Source organism: Panthera onca, chromosome E2 (assembly GCF_046562875.1).
Source record: "Panthera onca isolate mPanOnc1 chromosome E2, mPanOnc1 haplotype 2, whole genome shotgun sequence".
Classification (NCBI taxonomy): Eukaryota; Metazoa; Chordata; class Mammalia; order Carnivora; family Felidae; genus Panthera; species Panthera onca.
Window position 1 is genome coordinate 1,708,823 of NC_138353.1, and position 8,562 is coordinate 1,717,384.

General features: G+C 50.0%; 1 non-coding gene across 1 annotated transcript; it reads left to right on the top strand.

The window, feature by feature from the left end:
* Positions 1-8,131: 8,131 nt before the first annotated feature.
* On the top strand, positions 8,132-8,251 carry LOC132691395 (U5 spliceosomal RNA). The gene has a single exon (XR_009615743.2). It is a non-coding gene; the product is annotated as a U5 spliceosomal RNA (small nuclear RNA).
* The last annotated feature ends 311 nt before the right edge of the window (positions 8,252-8,562 follow it).

Sequence of the window (8,562 nt, forward strand, 5' to 3'; positions counted from 1 at the left end):
GAGTGTCTGACTCTTGATTTCAGCTCAGGTCATGATCCCAGGGTCATGGGATGGAGCCCTGAGTCGGGCTCTATGCTGAGCCTAGAGATTCTCTCTCTTAAGGTTCTCTCTCTCCCTCTGCCCTTTCCCCACTCGCCCATGCACGTGTGTCCTCTCGCTCGCTCTTTCTTGAAAATAAAAAAAATAAAAAGGAAAATTAAAAAAAAATTAAAGCAAAAATCTATTCTGGAAACACTCCTATATAATTGATGTGAAAACAGGGTTTGGCTCAGTTTGTTAAGCGTCCGGCTTCGGCTCAGGTCATGATCTCCTGGTTCATGAGTCTGACCCCACGTGGGGCTCTGTGCTGACAGCTCAGAGCCTGGAGCCTGCTTCAGATTCTGTGTCTCCCTCTCTCTGGCCCTCCCCCGCTCATGCTCTGTCTCTCTCTCTCTCAAAAATAAATAAATGTTAAAAAAAATTTAAAAAATAATTGATATGAAAATAACTGATTATTTAACATATAAGAAACTCTAAAAAAAAAAAAAAGCCAAACAAAAACAAAACCCCAGACACCTCAAATGAAATGTGAACCATGGAGACCAGCAGGAGTTATCCCGACGAAAATGCAAACCTTAACACGCGTCTGTAAAATGCATTCCCTTATTTAGTGAAAATCACCCTGCGTGGGTTCAAAAGTCAGTTGTATGCAGGAGGGCTTCTCCTGAGGACCCAGACACCAAACTATTTATGGATGAAATGATATCGTGTCTGGGAGTTGCTTTAAAAGTATTGCGGGTCGTGTGATGGGAGGCTGGGGGTGTGAGCTGATCATCTATGAAACCATGAGCATAAGAGGAAACACTGTGCTCTTTTGTCCACTTTTGTTTATTCTCAAGCTTTTCAACACGCTGCCCACCCCCCCCCTCCCCCCGCCACATCCCAAACTCAGAGCCAAACTGGTCTTTCTGAACCACGTATTTGACCATTTCACTGTCCTGTTTCCAACCCCACTGCCCTCCTGAAAAGAGTCGGAAAAGAGGTGCTCTTTAATTTTACAGACTAATAATTTTTAATCTTTTTAAAATTATTTTTTAATGTTTATTTATTTATTTTGAGAGGGAGCATGCACGCACAAGCAGGGGAGGGGCAGAGAGAGGAAGAGAGTCCCAAGCAGGCTCCATGCTGTCAATGCAGAGCCCGACTTGAGGCTTGGCTTGATCCCATGAAACACGCGATCATGACCTTAGCCGAAACCAAGAGTTGGGCACTTGGGGTGCCTGGGGAGGGGGCGGGGGGCTCGGTCCATTGAGCATCTGACTCTTGATTTCAGCTTTCAGCTCAGATCAGGATCTCATGGTCTCATGATCTTGTGAGTTGGGGCCCTGTGTGGGGCTCTACGCGGACAGTGCTGAGCCTGCTTGGGATTCTCTCTCTCGTCTCTTCCATGCCCCTCCTCTTCTCTCTCTCTGTCCCTCAAAATAAGTAAATAAGCTTAAAATAAAAAGAGTCAGACAGTCAACCGACTGAGCCACCCAGGCGCCCCAATAATCTTTACTCTTAATTTTGCCTCATTCCCACCACACCCAGGGCTTTGGGGCTTATCCGTTTCCCAGGGAGAAAATGAAATATTGATAAAGCCTCTGGCCCCATGTTTCCCTCGGTGAGGAGCACAGGGCACTCCCTCCTATAATCCTTTCACTGCAAAGCGCCCCTCTTCGGAATCAAGAGCAAGAAACATAACATCTCAGAAAACAACAGCAACATATTCTGAGCAAACCACCGAAAGGGGGCTCCATGCGGAGACCCCCAAACGGCCCCTTCTTTATGGCGTGTGCAGCCTGCGTGTTCCGATCCTCTGGGTATGTTCAGGGATGTCCCCATCACGGGCCTCTGAGGACTCAGAAAACAAACATGTTCTCCGTCTTCTGACGCCAGCGAATTCTATAGTACAGACCTTGGAGCTCGCGCCTCCCAGGGGCGGACATACCTGAAACGTTTGTCATGGGATCGGCTTTCCTGACAGCTAATCCCCTCGACAGCTGCTCTGGCCCTTGACTCTGAGCAGCACGTGGGGCCCAGCGGAGGAGGCCGAGGGCGGCCTGACCGCCTTGACCACCGGCAGCTGCGGCCGAACTGCCGAGGGGCTGCTCTTTGTAACCTTGAGCTACACCGAATGGGTCATAGATGGACGCGGTGGCCACACACCCTGTCGCATGACTCTGAGAGGCACTCCCGTGGGGAGCAAGAGTTTGAGAGCCATTGATCGCCCTCCAACGTGCCCTGTCCCCAACTGTCCCATCTGCCACGATGGCTTTACAGCACACACCTGGGTTTTCCTAAAACAGGACATGGTTCAGGTTCTGAATAGCAAATCCTAGGACTCGACTGAAGCCTCTAGGTGTCCTTTCTGCAGGACTGAAGGTGTCTGAGCAGAACACAACAAAAGAAACAAAATCCGCGGGCACCTGGGTGGCTCAGTAGTGGTCTCTGACTCTTGACTTCCTCTCATGGTCCGTCGGTTCAAGCCCCACGTTGGGCTCTTTGCTGACAGTGTGGAGCCCGCTTGGGCTTCTCTTTCTCTCTCTTTGCACCTCCCCTACTCGTGCTCTTTCTTTCTCTCAAACCAAACTTAAAAAAAAGTCCAAAAGAAACAAGATCAAAAGTCTACAGGAGTTCGGCACCGAGAATGGCTCATGGTGGAAGCACAGATTTTTCTCTCTTTGCATGTTCTTCCAGCCGCTGTGCCCCAGTCACCGTTCATGCTAACGTCCCATCCGTGCCTAAATGTCCGTGTGCCACATCGGAAACATGCGTGAGGAATTCAGCCACGCTCGCTGACTTTCGGGGCCCCTGTGTCTTCACCTCAGACAGGAAAGCGTGGTCCCCACCTCCAGAGCTAAATGAGGACCAGGAGGTGCTCAGCAAAGAGCCCATGGCTGTGGGTCTCAAAGTGTGCGAGAGCCCGAGTGGGTGTGTGTGAGCACACGAGGGTCTGTGTCGTGTCATGTGTGTGGGGTGTTACAGGGGCCGGGGTGGGGGGGCAGTGGAGACGGAGCACAGAGGACTTTTAGGGCAGTGAAAATGCTTGATGTGATCTCCAAGGTGGGACGCAGGTCACTATACATCTGTCCAAACCCAGAGAAGGCACGAGGCAGCACGAGTGGCCCCGATGTGAAGTGTGGACTCCAGGTGGTGATGACGTGTCTATGCAGCCTCATCCACGGTAACAGGCGTGCCCTCGGATGGGGGATGTGATGATGGGGAGCCTGTGCGTGAGTGGGGGCAGGGGGCACACGGAAATCTCTGTATCTTCCTCTCAATCTTACTGTGGCCTGAAACTGTCCTTTAAAAAGGAAGGTTCTTTAGGGGCGCCTGGGGGGCTCAGTGGGTTGAGTGTCTGACTTTTGATTTCGGCTCAGGTCATGATCTCACAGTTCATGAGTTCAAGCCTTGCATCGGGCTTGTTGCTCTCAGCGCAGAGCCTGCTTGGGATCTTCTGTCCCTCCCCCGCTCACACTCTTACTCTCAAAAATAAATAAAACATTAAAAAATGTTTACAAAAAGGAAGGTTTTTTTTTGTTTTTTAAAGGAAACGCAATGGCAACAAAACAATGTGAGTAAGTGTGGCTAAATCAGTGGTTCTCAACCAGGGGTGACTTTGTCCACCACGGGACAGCCGGCATTGCCTGGGGACGACCTCGATGGTCACAACATAGAGAGGGGCATACATGACTGGCATCTGGGGGGGGGGCGGTGGGCAGAGACCGGGCATGGTACATAAGACGGTCCCACCACAAGGCTGTGTCCACAGCACTGACGGTGAAATTCAATCATGACCGAAGCTGAATCATCACATCACATGACATCACAGAGGGGCAATCCATCCCACATCCTGGGAGACTCTGGGCGGGGAGAGTAAGACAGGCGAGAAAATAGTTCGAAGTCAGTTGTCAAAACCCAAGCCAAAGGTGATGTTGTGGGGACAGGAGGCAGCATTTAGAGATTTCTAGACAGTGGGGGACACAGGTGGGATCAGCAGGACTCATGGATGGAGGGAATGTGGATGGGGGAAAGGCATGAAGGAAGACTTAATCCCAAATTTTAGCTTGAGCGCCTTGGGAAGTGATGGTGACATTTCAGAGGTGGACAAGCCCCAGAACCGGACAGGATGGTTTGGAGGTTGGTACGTTTGTTCAAGCTTGCTGTGATGGCAGTGAGGACGAAGAGTGGTGGCACTGGGGAAGGGGGAAAGATTTGAGAGCTGTTTATTTATTTTTGTATTTTTTTTATGTTTGCCTGTTTTTATTCTCAGTGTTTTTAGCTTTCAGAAATGTTCAGTCTTAAGGCAACTGCAGTCACATCATGTTATTCTGGAGTCAATACAAATTTACATTAAAAAGTGAAAAAAGTGTGGCAATAAAATGACTAAAACCAAAACATTGTTTCATCTTTTAAAAATGCTTATTTATTTGAGAGAGGAAGAGACAGAGAGAGAGAGAGAGAGAGCGAGCGACATGGGGAAGGGACAGAGAAAGTGGGAGAGAGAGAATCTCAAGCAGGCTCTGAGCTGTCAGCACAGAGCCCGATGTGGGGTTCGATCCCACAAACTTTGAGGTCATGATCTGAGCCAAAATCAACAGTCAGATGCCTCACAGACTGATACACCCAGGAGCCCCCAAAATGCAATATGTTTTAAGATAAAAATGCAGAAATAACCCACGATGGACCCAACACCTAAATTCTTACTCAAGACGGGACCTGACTGTGCACTTTGTGCGGCTCAGCTCCCTCACCCTACCCCGACCCCCCTCCCGATCCCATCAGATCCTGTCTTTTTTTTTTTTTTTTTAATTTTTTTTTTAACGTTTATTTATTTTTGAGACAGAGAGAGACAGAGCATGAACGGGGGAGGGTCACAGAGAGAGGGAGACACAGAATCTGAAACAGGCTCCAGGCTCTGAGCTGTCGGCACAGAGCCCGACGCGGGGCTCGAACTCACGGACCGCGAGATGGTGACCTGAGCTGAAGTCAGACGCTTAACCGACCGAGCCACCCAGGCGCCCCTCAGATCCTGTCTTTAGTTGATATTTTTTTTTTGTTCATGGTCGATTGTTCTGCATTAACTTTGAATTTTAAAGAAACGTTGCATTAAAATATTGTTTCTCTTGCTTAATGCGATGTTGGCGCCCCCTGAAATCCCACGCTTCGATTATGTACTGGAGCTGAGAGGCTCCCCACCCCCGCTTCACCTCAGTCCTGGCCCTGGTGAATGGGGACAGATGCGAGAAATGCTTTCCGGTGAGAGGCTGTCAGAATTTTCACACGAGGCCGAGTAGCCAAGACGGACCCTCCGCTTTCCAGAATCCCATGGAATTTCCATTGAGCTAAGGGCCAGGCTGGATTCCAAGCAGCAGACACGTCCATGTAACTAAGGGCAGAAATGGCCGTCTTGGACTGCGCTCGGTACAGACAGCACAGGGGAGACACCCCTTTCCAAAACACGAAGGAAAGAGTAATACTGACCATCTGTTTGGCAAACTGCTGTCACCACGTTCCCTCTCTAACCAGCTTCTCCCTCTGCAGTTCTGAGAACTGGTTGTTTCGCAACGTTGTTTTCTAAGGAAGCAGCTTTCTGTCCTGGGGACCCTTCGTGGTGCTGTGAAGCCAGTTGGTGTCAATTAAGTGCTTACTGAACAAATTCCACTGGTACAGGTATGAGGACAGGAAGGGCTTCTGTCTGTGTGGGAGCCCCACTGTGTGCGTGTGCCCTTACGCACAGGGTCACGGACTGGCTACGATGAGTCCAGATAGCCTGTCTAGTGCTCGTGCACACGGCTTCCAGGTCCTGTGCCGAGTGCTTTAGGTGGGAATCCAATCATTCAATTCTGAAACCCTCATAGGGTGCTCATCCCTACTTTACGGTCGAATAGCTTGGGATCAGAGAGGTTCTGACACCAGCCAGAAGACGCACAGCTCGGCCCTGGCAGGTCCTTGGGACACCAACATTGCTAGAAGGCCCCCGAACGGGTGTTCTAACTGGAGCCTCCATTGCGAGGGTCTGGGGGCGAGAGGGCTGTGTCCCAGACCACTGGACCTTCCGTTTCCATCCTGGCGCGGTAGTCCTTGGGCCCAGCCTGTGCCAGCATTTGAGACATTTCTGGAACCACCAGTGGAAGGTGTATTTGTTTCCTGCTCCTGTGTAACAAATCCCCACTTCTCTGCAGCTTAAACCTATTATCTCACAGTTTTTCTTGTGAGAAATTCAGGCTGGACCTTCTGCTTAGGGTCTCCTCAGGCTGAAATCGAGGTGTTATCCAGGTCTGTGGTCTTATCTGAGGCTCAGGGAACTCTTCCAAGCACTCGCGTGTGCGCGCGCGCACACACACACACACACACACACACACACATACACACACACACTCAAACACAGAGCAAGACTGTTGGCAGGAGCCCTTTCCTTTCTATGGTATGGCTGAAACCACCCCATTTTCTCATGGGCTGTCAGCGGGGGTCCGCTTTCAGCTCCCAGAGGCTGCCCCCATTCCTTGCCCCATGCCTCCCGTGGGCAATTCACAACATGTCACATATCTTTCTGGCGTCCTCTGCTTGTCCTTTAAAGGCCCACCTGATTAGGTCAGGCCCACCCAGGGTGATCTCCCTACTCCTGTAGAACATAATGGAATCACAGGAGCAAGATCTCATGGCCCCACTGAGGAGGATTACACAGGGTGTGTACACAGTGAGTGAGAATTTTGGGGACCATTGTAGAATCCACAGAATGAGAGCGATTTCTGGGCCGAGCTAAGCTTCATTCTGTAGATAGTGTGGGATCTGGCATGAGTGTTTAAGTAAAAGATGTTCATGATCAGATCAACTGTTGCTGCTGCTGCTGTTTATGTTTTGGAAAACCACCTTGGAGGTTAGACTAGAAAAGAGGAATATGGCGGCTATGAGACCCCAAAGGAGATGCTACAGGAATCCTGGGTGTGGGAAGAGGTTGCTGAGACCCTGAGAGGAGGAAGTGGCAGGGGCATCATCAGTTTTACATGACAAGCATTGACCGAGTACCTGCTATGTGTCAGTCACCATCCTGGCCTCCAGTGCTGGGGTGCAGAGAGAGAAAATACAGATACGGTCCGGCCCTCATGGCACTTACCTCTTGGCAAGGGAGATAGAGGTTGTGATGGTAAACTTGATGTGTCAGCTTGGCTGGGCCATAGTGCCCGGACATCTGCTCCAACGTCGTTCGGGATGTTTCTCTGAGGGTGTTTTTTCGTTGTTATTGTTGTTGTTGTTGTTTGGTTTTGTTGTTGTTGTTTTTGGCATGAGATTGATACTTAAATTGGTGGACTTTGAGTCAAACACATCATCCTCCCTAATGTGCTTGGGCCTCACCCAATCAGTTAAAGGCCTGAACAGAACAAAGACTAACCTCCCTCCCCCAAGCAAGAGGGTGTTCTGCCAGCAGATGATTCTCAAACCCGAACCACAACGCTAGCTGTACCTTCAGTCTTCAGCCTGCTGGCCCCATCCTGCAGAGTCTGGACCTGCCAGACTCCATAATCCTGTGATCACTGTTTCTCTGGTGACCCCTGACTAATATGTGCATCAGAAAAAATTATAGCCTGTGGCAAGCGTTAACAGAGGGAAGGGCTCTGAGAGCTTAGAGCAGGATGGTCTTGGAGAAATCAAGGAGGGCATTCCTGTGCAAATGATGCTGGAGCTGGTATCTCAAGATTGCATGGGTGGTGTTACCAGGGATGGGCACGAGGAAGGGCATTCTAGGCACATGAGTGGCACGTGAAAAAAAATTAGGAAGCTAATTACACTCCAGAGGGCCTGGAGTGTGGGGTGGAAGGTGATGAGGCCGGATGCGATGGGAGAGGCCGGAGCCCGCAAAGCCTCATCATCGCTGGCTGTTTCTCTTTATCCTAAAAGCGACAGGGAATTGCTTTCAGTGAGGTGAGGGGTGACATTAGCAGCTGTGTTTTCCAGGACATGGTTCCAGCTGCTGTGTGCAGAGGGACTACAGGGGCCAAGGGTAGAGGGAAGAGGGTCTGCTAGGGAGCTGGTGCTTTACTGAGTGTATCAGTTACCTATCACTGTGTAACGAGCTGCCCCCAATCTTGTACAGAAACAACAGTTTATAATCCTCTGGTTTCTCTTCAGATTGTATACATTTTTTGCCTTTTTCTAAAATAAAGATTTCCATGGAGAGGAACAATTCTGAGCGTTTACCCAAATTCTTGAGATCTTGTGTTTGCAAGGGAAAGAGAAGAGAGAGAGAGAGAGAGAGAGAGAGAGAGAGAGAGAGAGAAAGAACAAAAGAAAGAATGAACAAAAGAAAGAAAGGGCAGAAAGAAACAACAGCTCATTGTTTCTCACAATTCCATGAGTTCTGTGGTTGGGTTTTGCACCTGTGTGGCCTCGTTTGGCTGGGGAATCCCCTGGGGTAGGAGGTCCCAGACAGCTTCCCTTCGTGTTTGGCCACAGTGCTGGCTCTCTGCTGGGGTCTTAGTTCTCCTCCTCCACGGGCTAGATCGGCTTCCTCACTGCATGGCGGCCTCAGGGGCTCTCAAA